The sequence below is a fragment of the Herpailurus yagouaroundi genome, unplaced genomic scaffold (genome assembly GCF_014898765.1).
Source record: "Herpailurus yagouaroundi ecotype Mexico unplaced genomic scaffold, PumYag 165, whole genome shotgun sequence".
NCBI lineage: Eukaryota > Metazoa > Chordata > Mammalia > Carnivora > Felidae > Herpailurus > Herpailurus yagouaroundi.
Window position 1 is genome coordinate 10,568,174 of NW_024412406.1, and position 25,970 is coordinate 10,594,143.

Consider the following 25,970-nt stretch of genomic DNA (forward strand, 5'->3'; position numbering starts at 1 on the left):
CTATAGCCTTGAGTTTGTTTTTTCATTTTGTCTTGGTTTGTATTTTGAGAGTCCATATACAAGTGACATCATACAGTATTTGTCTTTCTCTGTCAGACTTAGTTTAGCATAATGCCCTTGAGGTCCATCCATGTTGCTACAAATGGCAAGATTTCATTCTTTTTATGGCTGAGTAATATTCCATTATCTATATCTATCTAGGTAGATTATCTATAGTCATATATATATGACTATATATTCATCCATCAATGGACATAGATTGTTTCCATATCTTGACTATTGTAAATAATGCTGTAATGACCATAAGGGTGCATATATCTTTTCAAGTTAATGTTTTTATTTTCTTTGGATAAATACCCAGAAGTAGACTTGCTAAATCATATGATAGTTTTATTTTTAACTCTTTGAGGACCCCTATACTGGCTTCCATAGCAATTGCCCCAATTTACATTCCTACCAGGAGTGCATAAGATTTCCTTGATTTTTCATATCCTCACCAACATTTCTATTTCTTGTCTTTTTGATAATAGCCTTTCTAACAGGTGTGGTGTGGTATCTCATTGTGGTTTTGATTTACATTTCCCTGACGATTAGTGTTTATTTTTGCTTTTATTGCCTTTGCTTTTGGTGTCAAATTCAAGAAATTACACCAAGACCAGTGTCAAGGAGCTTAGTGCCTATGGTTTCTTTGAGGGATTGTATGGTTTCAGGTTTAATGTTCAAGTCTTTAATCTATTTTGAGGTAATTTTTATCTATGGAATAAGGTACTGCTCCAGTTTATTCTTTTGCATTTGGCTGTCCAGTTTTCCCAGTACCATTTTCTTCAAAAAACTGTCATTTCCTCACTATATATTCTTGTCTCCTTTGTCATAGGTTAATTAACCCTATACACATGGGTATATTTCTGGGCTTTATTCTGTTCTATTGATCTATATGTTTTAATGCCATTACCATGCTGTTTTGATTACTAAAACTTTGTAATATGGTTTGAAATCAAGGAATGTGGTACCTCCAGCTTTGTTATTCCTTCTAAAAATTGTGTATTTGGGGTCTTTCAGGGTAACATAAAATTTTAGAATTGTTTCTTCTATTTCTGTGGAAAAAATGCCACTGGTATTTTGATAGGGATTACATTGAATTTGTAGATTTCTTTGGGTAATATGGACATTTTAACAATATTAATTCTTCCAATCAATGAATATAGAATATCTTTCAATTTACTTGTGTCTTCTATTTCTGTCATCAGTGTCTTATTTTCAGTACACAGGTCTTACACATCCTTGGTTAAATTTATTACTATTTTGTTTTGATGTCATTACAAATGAGCTTGTTTTCTCAATTTCTTTTTCTGCTAGTTCATTATTAGAATATAAAATGCAACACATTTCTGTATCCTGAAACTTTACTGAATTTATTGATTAGTTCTAACAGTTTTTGGTGGAGTTCTTAGGGTTTTCTACATACAATATCATGTTACATGCAATACTGACCGTTTCAATTCTTCCTTTCCAATTTGGATGCCTTGTATTTCTCTTTCGTGCCTAATTGCTCTAGCTAGGATTCCTAATAAAAGCTCTAAGCTTTTCACCATTGAGTATGATGTTTTCTGTGGCCTTGTCACATATGATCCTTATTATTTTAAGGTGTATTCCCTCTATGCCCACTTTGTTGAGATTTTATATTATAAATTGATATTAAATTTTGCAAGTGCTTTTTCTGAATCTATTGAAATGATCATATAATTTTTGTCCTTCATTTTGTTAATGTGATTTATCACCTTAATTGGTTTCTGGATGTTGAACCAACATTGCATATCTGGAAAAACTCCACAAAATCAAAGCATCTGATCATTTTAATGTATTTTTAACTTAGTTTGCTAATATTTTGTTGATGATTTCTGCATCTGTGTTCACCAGGGATAGCCTGTAATTTTATTTTTGGACTCCTTATCTGGTTTTGGTGTCACTGTGATGCTGGCCTTGTGCAATGAGTTTGTAAGTGTTTGATCTATTTTTGGATGATTTTGAGAAGGATTGGTATTCTTTTAATGTTTTCACTAGTAAAACCATTTGTTCATTAACTTTTATTGAAAGGTTTTTGATTACTTATTCAACCTTCTTACTAGTAATTTGTCTATTCAGATTTTCTATTTCTTCATGATTCAGTCTTAGAAGGTTATAGATTCTAGAAATATATCATTTTTTCCTAAATTGTCCAATTTATTGATATATAATTATTCCTAGTATTATCTTTTGTATTTCTGTGGTATCACTCACTTATAATGCCTTATCTTTTATTATTTTGAGTCCTCTTTCTTTTTTTTTCCTGGTGAGTCAAACTAAAGGTTTATCAATTTTACCTTTTCAAAGAATCAGCTCTTGAGTTCATTGATCTTTTTTTTTGTATTGTCTTTTTTGCGTTTCATTTATTTGTGCTTTGATTTTTGTTATTTCCTTCCTGGTACTAAATTTCGGCTTTGACCTTGTTTTTCTTTTTGATTGTTTGAGGAATAAAATTAGGTTGTTTAATTGAGATTTGTCTCATTTCCTGAGGTTGGCATTTATTGCTATGATCTTCTATCTTATAACAGTTTTTTCTGCATTGCACATGTTTTGGTATGTTGTATTTTCATTTGTCTTCAGTTATTTATTTCTCCTTTGATATCTTCACTGATATATTGTTCAATAGCATATTGTTTACTCTTCACATATTTGTGAATTTTTCACTTCCTGAGGGATTGAGCAAGGAACTGAGTGATTGATTTCTACTTTAATATTGTCAAAAAAGATGCTTGGTATGATTTCAGCCTTGTAAAATTTGTTAAGAATTGCTTTGTGACCTAACATTTGATCTGTCTATGCTGGAGAATGTTCCATAAGCATTTGAAAAGAATGTATCTTATGTTACTTTTGGAGAGAATGTTCTGTGTATATCTGGTAAGCCCATCTGGTCTAATGTATTATTTAAGGCCAATGTTTTCTTACTGATTTTCTGTCTGGATGATCCATTCATTGATGCAAATGACCTACTAAAATTCTCTATTCTTATTATATTGCTATTTCTCCCTTTAGATCCATTAATATTTACTTTATATATTTAGGTTCTCCTATATTGTGTGCATAACTATTTACAAATGTTATATCCTTTTGTTATATTGACCCCTTTTTCATTATGAAAGCCCTTCTTTTGCTCTTACTACAGTCTGTTTTAAAGTCTATTTTTTCTGATATAAGTATTACCCCAGCTTTCTTTTGGTTTCTTTAGTATGAAATATCTTTTTCCATCACTTCACTTTCAGTCTCTGTGTGTACTTACATCAGGAGCCTCATAGGCAGTCTACGGACGGCTCTTTTTGTTTGGGGTTTTGTTTATCTTGTTGTTGTTTTCTTTATTTAACTTCTCTGTCATTTGGAGAATTTAGTCCATTTACGTTTAAGGCAATTATTGATACGTATGTTCTTACTGGCATTGTTTTGTGTTGTTTTGTAGTTCCTCTGTTCCTTGCTTTTCTTTCTCTCTTCCCCTGTGGTTTGGGAATTTTTTTTAGCGGTATGCTTAGATTGTTTTTCTCCTTTGTGTATTTACTATAGGTTTTTGCTTTGCAGTTGCCATAATGTTTACATATAGCAATTTATATTTATAACTGTCCATTTTAAGTTGATGACAACTTAAGTTTGAATGCCCTCAAAGCTCTTTTTTTCTCTTCCTTATTTTTTGATGTCACATTTAATGTCTTTTTATCTTGTATATCCCTTAACTAATTTTTGTAGTGATATTTATACTAATTTTGTATTTTAACTTCATACTAGCTTCATGTCTTGAATCCACTTATAAATTTTTAATCCACTACCCTTACTATATATTTACCTTTCCAGTGAGATTTACTCTTTCAAGTTTTCTTGTTACTAATTAGCATCTTTTCTTCTCAACTTAAAAAGTTGCAAGTTTTTAGGTTCTTTGCAGAGGAAATTGTACCATAGCATAGCAGGTGATTTGATGTGTCCATGGAAAGAGGTGAATTCAGGATCTTCCTGTGTTATCATCTTGAACTGGGACCAGAATTTGCTCGTCTTGTTAATCCTTTCCCTGATTTAATGGGTTTCTCATGACTGCTTATCCCACTGTATCCTTTCCAGGGTCTAACATGGATCACAGAACAATAATTAACTTTGAAAATCTCAACCATAAGAGAAGTTTTTAGTGATGAAGAGGACAGAAGTCATGAGAGCATTCTTCCTCATATATGCAAGAAGGGATCCTTATTTTGCATGCCAGCAGTATCATGTACCTGGATCTGCTGGTGCACAGTTAGCTTTCTAGACTGCATACCATTGATATTCTACAATCTTTAACTGTGTCATTTGATAAAGAGATTCTACATATTGCTTTCCTGCTTTCTCTGCAAGCATAGAAGTTGGCATTAATTTTGTGGCATTTTAAAATGTTTTTAGTTTGTTTATTTTGAGAGAAAGAGCCTGAGTGCGGTAGGGACAGGGAGAGAGAGGAAATTCCAAGCAGGCTCTGCACTATCTGCGTAGAGCCTGATGCAGGGCTGGAACTCACAAACTGAGAGATCATGACCTGAGCCAAAACGTAGAGTCAGCTGCTTAACCCACTGAGCCACCCAGGTGCTCCAATTTTGTGGAATTTTAAAATTATCTCAGAAATGGTATCGTTTGTATCTGATTTTTGCCATGATAAATGTAACTGTAGCTACCTAAAGTTTTGGGCTCATCACTATCCTTAGCAACAAAAAAATTTATATATTTCATACTGTAAGTCATTTGCTTGTTTTGGACCAGAGAACCCATTCTACTTTGGTTCATAATTATGCAAATTTTCCAAGGCTTTATTCCTCTATTTCAGAAAAGGTTTATAACACCACTCAAGAACAAGAAACAAATGGACTACTACTTCAATAATATCCAATTTCTAGCTATGTATTATGCATCCTATTTACATTTTTAGTTTTTTCTTGTGCAAAATAATAACACTTGAAGATTTGTTTGCTCCAGTCCATAAATATCCATACTCATAATTAATATTGAAGTCTGTTTTCCACTTACATTTAGAAATTATTAATTATAGGATTTACTTTATCCTGTTTTTATCATTACTTTTACACATTGATAAACAGCTTTTGAGCCACCAATTCACTTTTGTGGATAAAGGATATTATAAAAACAATGCTAATAATATATATGCAAATATAATGAATAAAAGTGATTCCATTACATGAAAAGAGTAGGCAAAATAATGCATTCTTTACAGCAGATGAACATTTTCAAAATATTACAGTATTTAGGGGGAAATCTCAATTCTTATATCTCAAATATGGGCAGTATACATGACTAAAATTACATAATCTCCCTTTGTTCTAAAACTACCAAATTTCCTGCAAAGTATGATAAAAAAAAAAATCACAACCAGGGACTCCAGCAGTATCCAGTACCACACTTTGAGCAACACAGTATTAAGAGAACAGAAGAATGGAATTTTTTTAAATTAAAGTGTCTATAGAAAAGAATCTCTAATGTTGAATGTATAAAAGTGTTCAGTAGTAACACTAATATCACCAAATGCTACCTAATGTTACCAAAGGATTTTTGTAATTTAAAAATACATATTCACCTAAGAAACACAAATTCAGACTTCATTCTCTGCCAGACAGTAGGATTGGAGGTGAATGAGTAGCACCATGGCCTAATAAGACAGCAAGCACAGAAATGAATGGTTTGATTACATATACTTCAGTGGAAATTATGGTTTGGAAGTTGGATCTTATTTTGAAACCAAACTAAATAGGTCATTTAGTGCTAATGTTTATAGGACTCCAACTCTTCAGAACTTTTAAAGGACACTTGGAGATCAGCTAGTAAAAACTTACTGCTACTGTTATATATCTGTGTATCTCTGCTTTTCTTGAGTAGCTCACAATAATGAAAATACCTCTTGAATAAGCCTAGGGCAGTTTTGGACAAGTCTAGTATTCATGAAATAAAATTATATATCCGTGTCACTGAGTATAAATGTAAAGTATTTTTTTAAAGAAAGATAAACATCAGTCTCCACTTCTAATGTCTTGTTGACCACACATCGGTCCTCCAAGTGCAATACAGGATACATCTGTTCTAGCATCTATATATCAGTATTTGAGATGTTTAAAAGCCATTATTATGTCTGCCTTGAGTCTTTCCATCTCCAAGCTGTTAATAGTTTCCAAGTCTTCTTCATCTAGTCCCTGCTCTCCAAATACACTCTAGTCTGTCAGTATCCCACTTAAGCTATGATATCACAAGTGAACACCAGGTCTAGGTATGGCCTTAACTATACTTTGTAAAGTGGTAACATCATTTGTCTTTTTCTGGGCAAAAATCATTTCCATTAATGTGTTTAGGATAGCATTGCTCTGGAGCAGCAGCATCATATTTGTGACTCTAATTCAGTTTTCAGCTAACTATAACCTTTTTCACATATGTGGCTACTAAACCACATCTCCATCCTAGACTTGGGCATTGATGTTTTGGGCTTAGATGTGTTTCCTGCTGTATGTGTGTGGAAAGGTACAGATTTCCCCTTTAATGGTATTTTTTTTTTTTTACCCCATCATTCCATTCTGGCAATGTCTGTCAGGAATCTGATTCTGGCACTGACTGTAATGCATCCCCAATTGTATGTCTTCTAAAAACTTATACTATAAAATTCACTAATAAAAACATGAAAAAATTGCCACAATCATGTTGTAAAAAAAATACATAGTTGATATGACAGTACTAAAGTAAATGTCTATTAACTTTCTCCCACTTAATGTAAGTTTATCAACACTTTTACAGGGTATCTATTAAATAGATACTAAGGTGCTCATTATGCCATCATCCAGTTGTTTCTTGTTCTAAAAGGGGTCATGAGAAATGCTGGCAGAGTCACAAAATCCAGCTACTCTGAGTCTGCCACATTCCCTGATCCAGTGAACTGATAACATTGGTGAAAACATGGGTTTCTAGAGTGTAGGATACAGTTCTTCACTAAGCCAAAGAAGGAGCTCAAGTAAGATTTGAAAGTATCTTAAAATTATAATATAGATGGAAAATTTGTTTCATTAAAATAAAACAAAAAGAAGATGAGGTATTTAGGAATCAATTCTAACTGAGCCTGTGGCTTGGCTATGAAGCCATGCTTGGAGGGGACTTGATAGCTGGCTTCTCCTTTACTTAAAAGATACAACTGGCCTGAACTTGAAGTTTTTATGAAGCAAGGTAGTGGTTTATCAGTTCTGAAATGGTACTTTGTGTCATGCAGGGAGGCATAGGAGTGGCAAAGTACAAAGAATATATCCCATCTTTTGAATGCTACCTATCTATGTCACCCAGTCTAACATTTAGTTGACCCCTACAGCCCCTACCTTTTAACATACAAACTCTAAGCCTTGGCATAGGTTTCAAAGAGTTTAGATAATGTTCAACCGTGGAGAGTGATCTTCTTTAGAGAGGAAAGACAGCAAGAAAGGGCTGGCCCATCCCTTTCCCCAGTCTCCCTAGCCTTCAGCACAAAAAATGCACAACAGAACATGAGAGCTTTAAGGAGCCATCAGAAGTTATAAGCTCAAATGACAAATAGGTGACATGAATGAGGGGAAATAGTCATGTTAGGAAACTAGAGAATAAGAGCTCCATCTAAACAGGACAGCAGTTATACAGTTCCAGCTGCTAGTGCCACATAGGATCACAGACTCAGAATACCGAGTCTTCTGATTAATTTCAAGAGAAGCCAGAAATCTGAATTTTTGTGTACATGGTACCACTGAGGACCTAAATAGATGTAGCACCAGAGAAAGAAAGCAGGCATCTGGGTCCTGAGGATTTGCTCTAAGATTTAGGCTGTATGGAGAAGTGAGAGGAAACCAGTTTCCCAGGCTGTTGACCCAGCCATTTACCACAGCTCTCAAGGGTAGGAGAAAGCAGAAACTGTTGACTAGTAGTACCACAAGGTGTGTGATTGATTGAAGTATTGTCATATTCTGTACCTTGGAAAAAATGTAATTAAAATGCTGAAAAGAGACCTGAACCACTGGAAAGATAGTTTCATTTCTGTCCCCTCAAGTCAGTAATGGAGAAGGTCTTTAAGATGCAAGACGTTCTTGTCTCCCTTATTAGTAAAGACAGCAAGTAAAGGAGTGGAAAGGGCACACTTTGTACATCAGAGGCTAGAATGTGGCTACTTCATCACTGGAGACCTCCAACAGACCACCACTCAGCCCTTCTCCCCCAAGAAGTTAAGTTTGGGAATGAGCTTCAGGATTCCATATCCTAATCCTTTGCATTAAAAACATCTGTTTTAGGTGATAACAATGATTTTATAATTTAAAATAATTTTTAAAAATCCTCTTCAACCAACAATTTGTTAGGTCCTAAGGTAGGCTCTAGGGATGAAATTGTCTTAATTTGGGTCCCCCCAAAGCAGATGCTAAATAGAGTTTGTATTCAAGCAGTTCATTTGGTTGAAGAGTGGGGGAAGTTAGAGGAGAAGGCAGTCAACAAAAGCAAGCTAGCTATTACTGTGGTTGACTGGATCTTGGTCCCATGGGAAGACTTGGAAATCTGCACCATAAGGTTACATTGCCTGAAGGGTGAGGGAACTGAAATATTTATACATAAACTAATTGTTTTTGGTGGAGCGGTGCTGAGGAATAGGCAGTGGTGCTAATTTTGCATGAGCAAAGCATCTTTCCTCAGCTTAAAAAAAATTCTTAAGCAAAGAGATTCAGGTCAGCTGGTATGCCTTAAAGTCCTCTAAAGTATGCGACACCAACACTGTTCTACTCATAAGTCAAAAAGTCCTACCACAGCTTGCAGTTTCATAGAAATGAATAGAATATAAACACAGCACAATATGAATAGTGATATCTGTGCATATGTATTTGTAAGTTAAATTTTCTGAGAGATCATTTGAGTATTAACATTCCATATTTATTTAAAAGTGATCATGCTTGGGGCGCCTGGGTGGCTCAGTCGGTTAGGCGTCCGACTTCAGCCAGGTCACGATCTCGCGGTCCGGGAGTTCGAGCCCCGCGTCGGGCTCTGGGCTGATGGCTCAGAGCCTGGAGCCTGTTTCCGATTCTGTGTCTCCCTCTCTCTCTGCCCCTCCCCCGTTCATGCTCTGTCTCTCTCTGTCCCAAAAATAAAACGTTGAAAAAAAAATTAAAAAAACATAAAAGTGATCATGCTTAAATTATATTTAGTATTGTTCATTTATCAAGCAATTTAGTTGGTCCTAGCCTTCTCCTCTGAAGTATTTAATTCATAGAGTACTTTTCTTTCTTCCTATTATCTTTTTATTCCTCGCCCATTTCTAATTATATCACTTTGCAGTATTTTATATGTCACATTAAGCCACCATAAATCCTATACTGACTCAGATTGTACAAGAGAGCAAATGAGAGAGGGGAGGAGTAAAAGAAAGGAAAAAAGAATAGGAAGAATAAAGCATGTCTTTTTATTTGGTACAGTGGCCCTTCGAGAAGCAAAATCGGTTTGGCAAAATCTGCGTTTTCTTTCCACTTATATTATGTGTGATTTCCTGAATTGGTAAGGACAGATTAGACCTTTTTTCAGGGAGATGTTTGTTTTCCCTTAGAGAGTTCATCGTAAATAAGTAAAGAGTAGATAGCCTTGCTAGAGAAGCTGATGAAAACAGTTTAAGTAGAAAGGATTTAAGAAACTTTGTAAAGCTGATCACTTGAACAAGTATCCTAGGTCATTTATCTAAAATGCTTTAGTTAGAATTATTATATAAGAAGAAAAATGCTTTGAGGAGTGTTGGAAAATGGTCTCGTGAACCCAGATGACATGATGATTGAAATAACAACGCAGACTTGGATGAAGAGCTATATTCTCTTCCCAGAACCATCTTGATATACTAGGAGATCAGGGAGGAGTTCTAAATGGATATGAGGTTTCCATATGCAGAAAATCTGCATGACTGATTCAAAGTATGTGACTATTTGTCAACAATGTTGTAACTTTTCACAACCGTTTATGGAGCTGTTAGCTAAGACAGATGATAGTGATTAAAACAGAGGCAGAACTTTAGAATGAAGAGAGCATACCAGTTCAGTTCAAAGACTTAGGTTCAAATCCCAGGACTAGTACTAGCTAGGTAGCTTTAGGGAAGTCATTTAACTTTTCTAAGCCTTATTTCCCAGTCCTTAAAATGGGCTAATAATATACCTAAGACTAGTAGGTATTAATAATACAGATTGGCTATAATAAATGAGATAAAGGGTACAAAAGTAATACAAATAATGGTTGTTAACATATTCCTCCACTGTCAAATTAACCAATAAGATGTTTTGTTTAGGGACCTAACATGGTTGTTATCAGACAATATGGGAAGATCTTGGATCATGATTTACCCTTTTATACTGTCCCTATCTCAATTCTATCCCTGTTGAACTATACAATTTTAATAAATGGATTCAGAAATAGTGGTCTTTCTCACCACTTTAATATCTTGTTTTTCTAATATTCTGAAATTAGTAGACCATTGACATCTGAAATGCTTCTGATGTGGGAAGAGGTATTTCTTTCCTGTCAGCTGTGCATAACAAACAATTTGTGTTTATCATACACATGATGTGTGAGACTCAAGTGTACCTCAACCTGAAGCATCATTCTGTTATCAGACAAGATGTCTGACATGGCATTGCCTTATAAAGACCCAACGCCTCTGTGAATACATGTGTTTACATATGCCAGACAATACGTCACTGATTTTATATAGGTCTCTATTCAAAAGCAATCTATCTGGCTAACATTTCTCAAGTTACATAAACACCACCATTTCTCCAGAGCCAAATTGCTTTACTTTAAATTCATCCTATATTTTGTAAGTCCCAGTAACCAAGTTTTTTATGCTTGAGCTCATTGGCTTCCTACTCAAGTTTTTGAAATACATCAATAACCCTCTACGTTTGGCCTGTAATCCTAGTGCAGTTTGAGTCAATTATGAAGATTTATTGACTACTTTGAAAACACTAATGCAGAACCAGAAAAACAAAATTTCCACACAATGCTGATTATATAAAATAAGATAGCAAGAGGGAGAGGAAAGCTCCAAATCCATTTATTCGTCATTGGATAATAAAATTTTAGTAACGGATTTGCTGAAATGAACCCACCTGTCATGTGCCAGATCAGCTTTGTTGTTAATACACTGTCAAGGCATCCAGCTTTGCCGAGTCCTCTGTTATCTTTGGCACCAGGTGAGGTGTTCTTACATTGGTATAGTGGATGTAAGAAGCTGGAAATAGGAAGCAAGCAAATCAGTTGGATAATTGCATCAATAAATCATGGTCTTCAAACATCTAATTAGATAGTTTGTAAGAACACATTAACAAAAAAGAAAAGTCTTAATGCATATGGAAAGAAAATACTTGTCAATGTCAATAGCACCTAGCTCACTTTATCCAGAGAAGCACAATTACAAACCACAGCCATAGTTACTTTATTAGAGTCCAAGAAATGTCCTTCTTATACCCAAATATGATTAGAGAGTTATGCTAAAAAATGATGAATATAGGAGCTGTCCCAAACTCCAGTGGGGAGAATAAAATTCATAATGATTATTCCTTAAGAGCTTGACAGACACCAATGGTGATATATGTGTCTTTCACAAATGACTTAAAAAGCTAAAAGCATATATTCTTTACCAATAATGTCTTAGAAAACGAAATCTCTTCTGATTATGAACTGTTCAAAATGCTTCTGGATAAAGTCAGAGGAATGAATGAATAAATGAGTTAATTAATTTTTAAATAGATTCTAATGCTTTTTTTCCTATTTCACCAATTGAATCACTAGAATGTACGAGAAAGGAAGTACAAATCGAAAAATTGCAGCAAAGGCAATACATTTCAGAGTATTATTCTTTCTGTACCAAAATTAAGAAGAGAATGGTCTAAGTGTGGAATGGCCTATTTACAAATTTACTGAGTTTGGATGTAGTGTTTGACACCCAAATCTCCATTTTTATCCAAGACCCCAATGTTTGGATCACGATGTAACTTCTTAGAAACATCCTAAGCAAGCATGTCTTTCAAGAATATCTTCCAGTTTATAGCCACATCCTTTGGTTGAAAATGGGATGCCTTTCCTCAGTTCACATCAAAGCTTAATCCAGACTTGACTCTTAGATCCTAAGATTAAGTTAAAGATCTAACAAAAGATCCTTTGGCCTAAATGACCTGCTTTTACCTCTCTAGTACTTGAATTCGCTAGAAAATTGTTCATAACCACAGTACTTCCTAGTCCTACTAGAAAAAGGACCAATGGAAAACATGGACCTCATATTTGGCTTCAGCCATTCAGGTCTAGTCTGCCAAACCTATCATTTTCAATGAGTATTGAATATTCAGATTTTTCCCTTTTCTCATTTATATTAAGCCAGGCAGCTGTCTAGGTCTAGTTATTTTTAGGTAAAACAGGACTTGCCCACATTTGCCATCATAGCTGGAGAAGTTCTAATTTTTTTTTTAAAGAGGTAGTATATCCTGGCTCCATGCAATATTGGAAACCAAGATGGAAGAAAAAAGAACTAAGAATTCATGTTTTAGAAAAATAAGAAAATATCTTCATTTCTCTGTCTCTCCTGAATCCTGAGTTTACATTCGTCTTCTTTAAGGTATATTTTTGCGTCAATGGTTTCCTTTATTTCCAACACCACATATAAAACTGCTACTTCTAGGACAATAGACATATTTTCTTGGAGGAGCTTATATCCTTACATAATATCAGCAATAGGTAATATTGAGGGCTTACCACTTGCTGAGCAGTGTACGACATTCTCCTTTTTTTTTTCAAGTCTTGAGATATAATTGACATATAATAGTGTGTAAGTTTGTTATACAACGTGATAGTTTGATATATGTATGTATATATATATATATTATGAAATGATTAGTACCATAAGGTTAGTCAATACATCCATCACCTCTGATAGTTATCATTTGTGTGGGGGAAGGGGTGGTAAGAACTTTTAAGATCTATCCTCTTACCAACTTTCAAGTATATAATACAGTATTGTTAACTATAGTCACCATTACATCCCCCAGAATTCACTCATCTTGTAACCGGTAATTTGTACCATTTAACCATCTTTACTCATTTCTCTCATCTCTTCTAATCCTCTTTCTTTTAAAAAAATTTTTTTACATTTATTTACTTTTGAGAGGCAGACAGCACAAGTGGGGAGGGGGGCAGAGAGAGAAGGAGACAGAATCCGAAGCAGGCTCCAGGCTCCGAGCTGTCAGCACAGAGCCCAATGCGGGGCTCCAACTCACAAACTGTGAGATCGTGACCTGAGCCGAAGTTGGACACTCAACCAACTGAGCCACTCAGGTGCCCCTCCCCTAATCCTCTTTCTTGACAACGACCAACCTACTCTCTGTCTCTAGGAGTTCAATTTTTTCAGATTCCACACATAGATGATGCAGTCTTTTTCTGTCTTATTTCCCTTAGTATAACAATTTCAAGGCTCACCCATATTGTTGCAAATGATAATACTTCCTTTTTGAAGGCTGAATATATTTGTGAGTGTGTGTGTGACATTTTGTTTATCCAGTAGACACTGATTCATTGTTTATCCAGTGGTCACCTGTCAATGGATATTTAGGTTGTGTCTACATCTCAGCTATTGTAAATAATGCTGCAATTAATATGGGTGGGGTGGAGACATTTTTTCAATAAGTGATTTCATTTCCTTCAAACACATACCCAAAAGTGGGATTGCTAGATTATATGGTAATACTATTTTTAATTTTTTTGTGTTTATTTTTGAGAGGGAGAGAGACAGAATGTGAGCAGGGGAGGGGCAGAGAGAGAGAGGGAGACACAGAATCCCAAGCAGGCTCAGGCTCTGAGCTGTCAGCACAGAGCCCAATGAGGGGCTCAAAGTCATGAACTGCAGGATCATGACCTGAGCTGAAATTGGATGCTTAACCAACTGAGCCACCCAGGCATTCCATATTATTTTTAATTTTTTGAGGAAACTCCATACTGTTTCCATGGTGGTGGTATCAGTGTATGTCCCCACCAACGCTGCACAAAGATTCCCTTTTTCCACATCCTGTTTGATAAAAGCCGTTTATAAGACATGTGAGGTGATGTCTCCTTGTGGACTTTATTAGTATTTTTCTGATGATTACTGATGTTGAGCATCTTTTTATGTACCTGTTGGACATTGTAACCCTTTTTTGTAAAAATGTGTATTTAGATCCTTTGCCCCGTTTTAATGGATTTTTTTTTACTGTAGAATTGTATGATTTACTTATATATTTTAGGTATTAATTCCTTGAGATATATAGTGTGGAAATATGCTCTCCCATTCTGTAGGGGTTTTTTTTTGCTTTGATGATGTTTCCTATGCAATACAGAAGCTTTTTAGTTTGATGTAGTCCCATTTGTTTTTCACTTTTTATCCTTGTGCTTTTGGAGTCAAATCTATAAAACCATTGCCAAGACCAATGTTAAGGAGCTTTTTTCATTTTCTTCCAAGGAGCTGATGTTTGCAGGAATTACACTTATGTCTTTAATACATTCCCAGTTAATTTTTGTGAGAGGTGAAAGATAGGGCTACAGTTACATTCTTTTCCATACAAATACCTAGTTTTCCCAACACCATTAAATGAAAACATTTATCTTTTCCCCATTCAGTATTCCCTTATGAAATATTAGTTGAACATATATGCATGGGTATATTTCCAGGCTCTTGATTCTGTTCCATTGGTCTATAAGTCTATTTTTGTGGCCATACCAAACTGTTCTGATTACTCTAGCTTTGTAATATAGTTTGAAAAGAAGCATGATGTCTCCAGCTTTTTTTGTTTTTTCTCAGTTTGCTTTAGCTACCTTTCATGGTTCCATATGAAATATAGGATTGTTTTCTCTACTTGTGTAGAAAAGGTCATTGGAATTTTGATGTAGATTGCATTTAATCTATAGTTGGCTTTGAGTACTATGAACATTTTCATAATGTTAATTCTTATACATAAACAGAATATGTTTTCATTTATTCGTGTGTCTTTCAATTTCTTTCATCAATGTCATATTGTTTTCAGTGTAGAGATATCTCACATCCTTTGTCAGATACATTCCTCAGTATTTTTGTTAGTTTTTGATGCTATTTAAATCAAATTTGTTTTTCAGATAATTCACTTTCAGTATATAAAACTTAGCTCATTTTTGTATGTCAATTTTGTATCCTGTAACTTTTTTTCTATTGATGAAATTTTATTTTTTTCTCCCAAATTTTTATTTAAATTCTAGTTAATGTGTAGTGTGATATTGGTTTCAGGAGTAAAATTTAGTGATTCATCACTTGAATATAACACACAGTGCTGATCATAACAAGTGCCCTCCTTAATAGCTATCACCCATTTAGCCCATTGACTACCCACCCACCCCCCTTCATCAACCTTCAGTTTGTTCTCTGTCATCAAGAGTCTCTTCTGGGGGTTGCCTGGGTGGCTCAGTCAGTTAAGCATCTGACTCTTGATTTTGGCTCATGTCATGATCTCATGGTTCATGAGTTCAAACCCTGTATTGGGCTCTGAGCTGGCAGTGCAGGACCTTGCTTGGAATTCTCTCTCCTCTGTCTCTGCCTCTCCCCACTTGCTCTCACTCTCTATCAAAAATAAATAAATAAAATGTGTATATAAATAGCTTATATAAAATTATTTATAATATATGTATATTATTATATATATAAAAGAGTCTCTTATGGTTTGCTTTCCTCTTTTTTTTTTTACCTTTCCCATCTGTTCATCTGTATTGTTTCCTAAATTCCACATATGAGTGAAATCATATGGTATTTGTCTTTTTATGACTTACTTCACTTAGCATAATACATTCTAGCTCCATTCACGTCATTGAAAATGGCAAGATTTTATGCTTCTTAATGGCTGAATAATATTCTATTATCTATATATACCACATCTTTTTTTTTTTTATTCATTAATTAATGGACACTTAGATTCTTTCTGTAGTTTGTTGTTGATAATGCTGCTATAAGCTTCAGGGTGCATGTACCCCTTCGAATCTGTATTTTTGTATTGTTTGGGTAAGTACCTAGTACTGCAATTGCTAGGTCATAAGGTAGTTCTATTTTTAACTTTTTGAAGAACCTTCATATAGTTTTCCCCAGTGGTTGCACCAGTTGGAATGCCCACTAACAGCATAAGAGGGTTTCCCTTTCTCTTCATCCTTGCCAACATCTGTTGCTTCCTGTGTTACTAATTTTAGCCATTCTGAGGTGGTATCTAGCCACTCAGATGTGAGGTGGTATCTAATTGTAGTTTTTATTTGTATTTCCCTGATGATGAGTGATATTGAGCATCTTTTCATTTGTCTGTTAGCCATCTGAATGTCTTTGGAAAATGTCTATTCATGTCTTCTGCCCATTTCTTAATTGAATTATTTGTTTTTTAGGTGTTGAGTTCAACAAGTTCTCTGTAGATTTTGGATACTAATCCTTTATCAGATATGACATTTTCAAATTTCCTCCCCTTCTGTAGCTGCCTTTTAGTTTTGTTGATTGTTTCCTTGCTGTGCAGAAGCTTTTTATCTTAAGTGCTGATAATCCATTTTTGCTTTTGTTTCCATTGCCTCTGGCAACATGTTTAGTAAGAAGTTGCTCCAGCCAAGGTCAAAGAGGTTGCTGCCTGCATTCTTTTCTAGGATTTTGATGGTTTCCTGTCTCACACTTAGGTCCTCCATCCATTTTGATGTATATCATGTAAGAAAGTGGTCCAGTTTCCTTCTGCATGTTGCTGTCTAGTTTTGCCAAAACCATTTGTTGACAAGACTCTTTTCCGTTGGATGTTCTTCCTGCTTTGTTGACCATACAGTTGTGGGTCCATTTCTGGGTTTTTTATTCTTGGTTGATGTATGCATATGTTTTTGTGCCAGTACCATACTGTCTTGATCACTACATCTTTGGAATATAGCTTCAAGTCCAGAATCATGATACCTCTCACTTTGCTTTTCTTTTTCAGAATTGGTTTGCCTATTTGAGGTCTTTTGTGGTTACATACAAATTTTACGATTTTTGGTTCTAGCTTTGTGAAAAATACTGGTGGTATTTTGATAGGGATTGCATTAAATGTGTGGATTTCTTTGGGTAGTATAGATAGTTTAACAATGTTTGTTCTTCCAATTCATGAGCATGGAATTTTTTCCCTCTTCTTTGTGTCCTCTTCAATTTCTTTCATAAGTGTTCTATAGTTCTCAGATTACAGATATTTTACCTCTTTGGTTAGGTTTATTCCTAGATATTTTATTGTTTTTAATATAAGTATTGATTTCATTTATTCTAACAGATTTTTTTCTTTTTGTTTTTGGTGGAGGCTTCAGGGATTTCTATATATAAGATCATGTCATCTGCAGGCAGAGACAATTTTCTTTTCCATTTGGATACCTTTTATTTCTTTTTCTTGCCTGATTTCTCTGGCTGAGACTTCAAGTAATATGTTGAATAGCATGGTGAGTATGGGCACCCTTTTCTTGTTCCTCATTTTAATGGAAAAGCTTTCAATCTTTTACCATTAAGTATTATGATAGTTGTGGGTTTGTCATATATGGCCTTTATCATATTGAGTTACATTCCTTCTATTTCCAGTTTGAGGTGAGTTTTTATCACAAAAGGATGTTGAAATGTATTAATGTTTTTCTGCATCTATTGAGATGACCACATAATCTTAATCTTTTATTAATGTGATGTGTTTATTGATTTACATATGTTAAAATATCCTTTCATCCCAGGGATGAATCCCACTTGAGTATGGTGTATGATCATTTAGCGTGGTGTTGAATTCAATTTTCTAGTACTGAGAATTTTTGTACATATATTCATCAAGCGTATTGGCTTATAGTTCTCATGTAGTGTCCTTATCTGGCTTTGATATCAGTATCATATTGACTTCATAAAATGAATTTGGGAATGTTTCCTTCCCTTCAGTGTTTTGGAAGAGTTTGAAAAGGATTGGTGTAAATTCCTATTTAAATCTTTGGTAGAATTCACTAATGAAACTATCTGGTCCTAGGCTTTTCTTTGTTGGGAGATTTTTAATTATTGATTCAATCTCTTAACTTATTGATCTGTCCAGATTTTCTATTTCTTCATTATTCAGGCTTGGTAGGTTGCATGTTTCTAAGAATTAATCCATCTCTTCTAGACTGTCCAATTTGTTGGTATGTAATTGTTGATAGTACTTTTATGACTTTTAGTATTTCTGTGGAATCTATTGTAATATTTCTGTTTCATTTAGAATTTTGAGTCCCTTTTTTTCTTGATTAGTCTAACTAAAGTTTTGCCAATTTTATTTATCTCTCTATTGTTTTCTTATATTCCATTTATTTCTACTCTAATTTATATTGTTTCCTACCTTCTGCCAGCTTTGGGCTTGATTTCTTTCTTTTTCTAGTTCCTTGAGTTGTGATGTAAGATTGCTTGAGATCTTAACTTTTTTTTCCTGGTGTATGCACTTATAACTATAAACTCCCCTCTTAGAATTGCTTTTGCCCCAGCCCCTAAGTTTTGGTATGTTGCGCTTCCATTTTTGTTTATCTCAACAAATATTTCAATTTACTTTTTGATTTCCTTTTTGATCCATTGGTTATTCAAAAGTGTTTTGTAATTTCTATGTATTTGTGAATTTCCAGCTTTCTTCCTTTTATTGATTTCTAGTTTTATTCTATTGTGGTTGAAAAAATACTTGATGTAATTTCTATCTTCTTGAGTTTATTAAGATTTTTTTATGGCCTAAAATATGATCTACCCTAGAACATATTCTGTGTGCTTGTGAGAAGATGTGTATGCTTCTGTTGCTGGATAGAATGTTCAGTGTATGTCTGTTATACCCATTTGGTCCATATTGTTCAATTCACTGATTCTCTCTCTGGTTGATCTATCACTGTTGGTGATAATGGTGATAATGCTTTAAAATCTTCAACTATTATTATATTGCTGTTTATTAGTGTTAGTTTCTTAGTATCTATTAGTATTTGCTTTATGTATTTAGGTGCTCTGATGTTGGATGTATAAGTACTTAAAATATTACATCTTCTTGGATTGACCCCTTTACCATTATCTAATGCCCTTCTTTGTCATTGGCCATTTTTAGCTTAAAGTCTATTTTGTGGGGCGCCTGGGTGGCGCAGTCGGTTAAGCGTCCGACTTCAGCCAGGTCACGATCTCGCAGTCCGTGAGTTCGAGCCCCGCGTCGGGCTCTGGGCTGATGGCTCAGAGCCTGGAGCCTGTTTCCGATTCTGTGTCTCCCTCTCTCTCTGCCCTCTCCCCCGTTCATGCTCTGTCTCTCTCTGTCTCAAAAATAAATAAACATTAAAAAAAAATTTATAAAAAAAAAGTCTATTTTGTCTGATACAAGCATAGCTATCCCTGCTGTCTTTTTATTACCATTTGCTTGAAATATCTTCTCCATCCCGTCACTGTCAGTGTATATGAATCCTTAATGCTAGTCTATTGTAGGTGGTACATCCTTGGATCTTGTTTTTTAACCTTCCACTATTCTCTGTCTTTTAAGTGGAGAATTCAATTCATTTACTGATAGGTAAAGACTTACTATTGCCATTTTGTTAATTGCTTTTTACTTTTTGCAGATCCTTTGTTGCTTTCTTCCTTTCTTGCTGTCTTTTATTTTTGGACGAATTTTTGTGGCAGTATTTTTTGACTCCTTTATTCATAGTCTTATGTGTACCTACTACAGTTTTTTTTCAATGTGGTTACAGTGAGGCTTACATAAAATATTTTATAGTTATAGAACCCTATTTTAAGCTGAAATAATTTCAATAGCATACAACATACAGAAACTTTGTAATTTATTTCCTCATATTTTAGGTTATTCGTATTACAATTTCTATTTTTAATACTGTGTATCTAATAACAAATTACTGTACTATGGTTATCTTTAACACATTTGTTTTTTAACTTTTAAAGTTGCGATTTATGTATGACCATTATAATTTTAGGGAATCTGGTTTTGACTACCTATTTACTTTTACTAGCAAGTTTTACACATTCATATGTTTTTATAATATTAATTTGCATTATTTTACTTCAGTTTGAAGAACACCCTTTCACATTTTTTGGAAGGTGGTTATAGTGGAGACAAAGTCTCTCAGCTTTTGTTTGGGAAAGTCTTTATCTCTCCTTCATTTCTGAAATACAGCCTTTCTTGATGTAGTCCTTGGATGACAGGTTTTTTCCTGGGGAATTCAAATATGTCATTCCACTTTCTCCTGGTCTGTGGAGTTTCTTTTGGTAGTCTTATGGAGACTCCTGTGTATATAATGAGTCACTTTTATTGCTTAAAAACTTTCTTTTTATCTTTGACTTTTAATAATTTTAATGTATCTCTTTGTGCTCCTTTTTGGGTTCAACCTATTTAGCATCTTTTGGGCTGATGAATCTGGATGTCTGTTTCTCTCCCCAGGTTTCAGCCATTACTGCTTTAAATATATGTCCTGTCCCTCCATTATTGTTTTAATTAGACTTTGTGTTCCTTTCTCTTGTCTGGTTTCCCATAATGTATAAATGGTTTTCATTTATGGAATCCCTAAGTACTATAATCTTTTTTCACTCCTTTTCATTTTTTTTTTCTTTTTGCACCTCTGGATAATTTCAGTGATGCACAAGTTCAATGATTTTTCTTTTGCTTCATTAAATCTTCTATTTAAGTTCTTTATTGAGTAAGAACAGTATAGTCATTGTATTTAGCTCTAAGATCTCTGTAACTTTCTTTTAGTTTTTAGTTTTTTGAGTTTTTTTGTTTGTTTGTTTTCGAGAGGGGTAAAGGGCTGAGGGAGAGGAAGAGAGCAAATCCCAAGCAGGCTTCACATCTGACATAGGGCCTAATCCCACTACTGTTAGATCATGAACTGAGCTGAAATCCAGAGTCAGACACCCAACCGACTGAACCTTCCGTTGAGCTTTTTTTTGTTGATGGCTTTTATTTCTTTGTTCGATTTTTTATTTTGTTTATGCATTATTTTCCTAATTTCATTTAGTTGTCTGTGTATTTTTGTAGTTTACTAAATTTCTTAAAGATGATTATTTTGAATTCAGATAGTTCATAGATCTCCATTTCTTTAGGGTCACTTATCAGAGTTTTAATAGTTTCCTTTGGTTGAATATATAAATAATTTTTCATGATCCCACATTCTTGCATTGATATCTGTGTCCTTGAGTGAGCATACTCCTCTTCCTGACTTTACAGGTTTGCTATGGAAGGGAAAAGACCACCAATCAGCTAAGCTTGGGGTACTGGATGAGTCAGCTGGCAGTATCGACAGGTAGGTTCAGTTTCATATTGGGGCCTCTGGTTAAGTGAGGCCACTCCCTGCTCTAAGGTGGGAAGTGGGGCTGCTGGCTGGGCTCCATGTTTAAGTGGAGCCATTAGGCAAGCTGTCTGATCAGACAGGGCTGCCGGTTCTGCTTTACTAGCTAGGCTCTACATTCACACATGGTCGGGCAAAGTTGCACGCTGTGTTCTCTGGCAAGGCAGTGCTACTGATTGGCTTCTGCAATTGGGCAGAACTGTGAGCTGGACTCCACAGTTGCGCCTGGCTGGGCGAGGCCTCAGGCTATGCTACTCAACTGCTGGTTCTGTTGGCTGGACTTTGCATTCAGGAAGGGTCACAAGCAGGGCTCCATGGTCAGACAGGGCCACAGACTGTGACCCAAAGTTGGGCAGTGCCACAGGCTGTCCTGTGATGAGGTAGTACTGGCCAAGCTCTGTTGAAGAGCAAAGTTACTTGCCAGGTTCTCTGTGCAGATGGATTTTCCAGCAGCTGAGTGATGCTGGAGACTATGCTACACAGTTGGGTAGGGTCACAATCCAGACTTTCTGGTCAGGTGGAACTGCAAGCTATGATCTATAACTGGGAGGGATAACTAGCTGGGCTTCTGCCTGGTTTCAGCAATCAAGCAGGGCTATCTAGGTTGATCTCCATTGCTGGGAAGGGATATAACCTGGTCTCCACAGTTGAGCAGTACCATAGGCTGGGCTCTGAGGCTGGCCAGGGTCACTGTTTAAGATCCATGATTATGCACGGCTAGAATCTCAACAGTTAGAGCTGCTGACTTGTCTTGCTGCCCAAGCAGGGCTGTAGAATGGGTTCCACAGCTACCCAGGTTTTCTGGCCAGTCTTCCTGGTCAGGTAGAACTGGAGACTACAGAGTTGGGCAGGGATTCAAATTTATTTCCATTCCCAACATGTAGAATGGGCTCCACAGTTGGTATAGCCAGTTGCCTGGGGTTCTAAATCAGGCAGAACTGCCAACCAAGCTCCCTGGCCAGATGGGCCCACCAGCTCAACTCTGCAGTTGGGCAGAGCTGCTGGGTGGGATCTCTGCTTGGGTGCCACTGCAATCAGGAGTGTGGTCCACCAAGATAAGAGTGCTGGGTGCTTATAAGCCCAACCCTCCTCCATCCTAGTGATTGGCCTTTGCAAATCCCCTCTATGATCTCTGTGAAGCAAAACCTGAATGAGCCTACAAGGAAGTGTCCCACAGTGCTGGGGAAGTTGGATGTCTACTTTGGATTCTCTTTTCTCACTGGAGAAAGCATAGGCCCAAAAGGGCGCTCTCAGTGCTGTGCTGTGACAGCCTGAGGGAAGGGCAATATGGCCAAAGTGAAAGCACTCCTCTTACCCATCCAACAAAGTCCTTCTCAGTCTTTGTGTTCCTAGGGAGTGTTTCAGCCTTACCCCCAAGTTCTGGGATTTTCACAATGGTGTCTTGTCTATGGTTAGTTGCTAGTTTGTATTCTTGTAAGGGGAACTAAAGTCAGAAATGACTATGTAACCGTCTTGATGACATCACCTCCCTACAATATTCATTTCAAATAATATCTCATTTAAAAATCACAATAATTCTATAAGATATGTTCCATTATTATCCCCATTTTATAGAACAGAAATGGAAACTTGGAGAAAAGTTATGAATGGTCACAAAGCTAGTTAGTGAAATAGAATAATTTAAGCCAGGTGCATCTGATTCCAAAGCCCATCAAAGTTTTTAATATGACTTTTCGTGGTGTTACAATCATTAGGGAGTACAATAAAGGAAAAATTCTGTACCTAAATTTTAATATTAATTGCCTGTTGATTTAGGTATTATTAGACACTAATATTACTAGAAAGAATAAAAGAGCAGAAAGAGCAAAATACATCAATGTCCAAACATGGAACAGCATGTGTCTTAGCTTAGGAAGAGAGACATCTTGTGGTTATCATCCTTCAGGTAATAATTTTATGCATAGTCAAATCCATGACAAAAATCACAATAGCCTACACTAGGTAGTGAAACCATTTGTACTCCCTGACTATGCTTACCCCTAAAAAAGCACATTGCATTCCTTTCTCAGGTTTTTTTTTTTTAGGATTTCTTAACCTTTTGGGGTGAAAATTGAATCATCAGAAGCAGAAATTCAGCATCATCTGACTCTTCACTAATTTATTCATGGAGTGCATTATGCAAAGCACTAAAGATAAAATACAATTAAAATGCGATCCTAAGTATGCAAAATTTGGAAGGAGAGAGAGAGGAGTAAAAGGAACATTTGCCTTGTGTGTGATAAGTGTGCAAAATACACCAGGAACAAAAAAATAGACTGACTGTCTATGGGTGCATTGTAAAATGTGGCAGTAAGCCACATAAAATACATCAATGTGTTTTTATTTCTGTTCTTTCACTAAAAAGAAAGGAATAACTCTGTAGGTTATGTCATATTACACAAAACAATTTCCTCCAGGAAATTATTTCTGTTAGTCCTGTGACAAGATTAAGATTAGTCTGCACCAGGTATGTCCCATGGGATGACAGAAGCCTACCTGAACATTGCTAACATGGATTTTCCCCTTCAGTGCAATTCTTCAAGTGAGGCTATATAAAAGGAAAACTTCTGCCTGGGTTTAGTATCTCAACTTTTCTTCCTCACACAGGACCAGTAGTCATCTCCCACTCACCACTCTTGACCAGTTTTCCAAAATCATCACTATTGCCATACTTTCTCACTCCTGTGCACTGGATGCCACAATTTGTATTCCCCAAGTGGAGTCTATCCTTCCCCATCAAGTAGCATACCTCATCCCACAAACCTTTCTCCCCACTACATTTAAGTTGACTTCCTTAGTGGGACACAAAGTTATCACACATATTCCCACTCCTATGACTCTTTCCTCCTGGAAATGTCACTTGGAATGTCATGTCTCCCTCTTTGTCTATCCAGCCTTCAGATTCTTCCCATTGAAAACCTTTCCTAAGAACTTCAACTTTCTCACTGTCCTTCCTGAATGTAACATTTTGGACTCTATCAGAAAATTAAATGATTGCATAAAATCTTGTATTTCTCTTCAATAATTTCCTACATACCTGTCCAAATGACATCTCTATAACAGCAAGAACTGTGCCTTCCATAATGGGAACTCACCTAGTTTATCATCCAGACTGAAAGCAAAAAAAGGATATTAATAATTAGTCTTGGATTTCAAACATAAACAAGGGGGTTCCTGGTGAATCAAAACTAATCACCACCCTGTTATTTGTATCTGTCACAATCCCTAGTGTGGAACTCAGGTGGTCAATAATTACTTATTGATTGAAATTGCTGCATTGCCTTCCAAAGGACAAAGAGAATTTTATTTACAGATCTTTGGAATTTTTTTTTTGTTGCATAGTTGTATCACAAACATGGTTTTCAGTTTTGTGTCACTAACACATAAAAAGTAAAAGAGAAATTAGTACCTTAAGCTATGGAAGCCAAAAGGAAAAAATTACAAAGAACATTGCATATTAGAGTTCAGGTTTATTTAGTAGATAGTACAGTACCATTGATGACTTTTAAGTAGTGTGATAATTTGGTCAGCTTACTATGAATGTGTGTGTTTCCACTGGAAAAAGATAAACTTGGAAAGCCTAAGAATGTATTCAAGGAGATGTGATCAACTGCTACAGTAGTCTAGGAAATGAGAACTTGAACTTGGTCAGTGGCAATGGGAGATGTTATCGATTTCATAGATTTTGGAATTATTTCATGGGTGTTGAAAAATAATTAAAATTTCTAGGTTTCTGGATTTTCATGAAAATCAATAGACATATTCAGAATAATAAGGTTTGCCTCACAGAAATAATGAGCAGAATGCATAAGAATTAGATATCTATTATCATTCCTCCATGTGTTGTCCTCTTAGCAAGCTTATTTTTGCCTGTACACAGTATTTGTGGGCAGGACTAGAGATTCCTATCCCTGGAGACAAGTACAGAAATAACATCTGCCCCCCAAAAAACTTGGAGCAAGAATTGGGTATTTCTTAACACTATTCACTGATAGACACTGTTCTGTGATGGAGAAAACATATTCCCATTTCATGATTCAGAGTCAATTAATGGTTAACTTTGTAGACTTAAGTTAAGCAGAAATTTCCCTTTTTTATAAGACCATTGCAGAATAAGTTCTGTGATGTTTAGTTGACATTCTTCCCTAATGTACTTAAAAATATATATACAATAGAGGTTTTTACCTTTATAGTTTCTATTATAGTGCCTGGGTTTCAATAGGTGGGTGGGTGGGTGGGTGGATGGATGGATGGATGGATGGATGGATGAACATTCTGTCCTTTAAAAAGCAATTTATGTAGTAGCATGATAGATGGTTCTCCATATCCTCACTTTCAATCTGAAGGTGTCCTCAGGTCTAAAATGGATATCTTGTAGATAGCAAATAGGTGGGTCTTATTTTTTAATCCATTTGGATACCCTATGTCTTTTTATTGGAGTATTTAGTCCATTTACATTCAGTGTTATTATTTAAAGATATGGCTTTAGATTCATTGTGTTATCTGTAGGTTTCATACTTGTAGTGATGTCTCTGACCTTTTGTGGTCTTTGCAGCATTCCA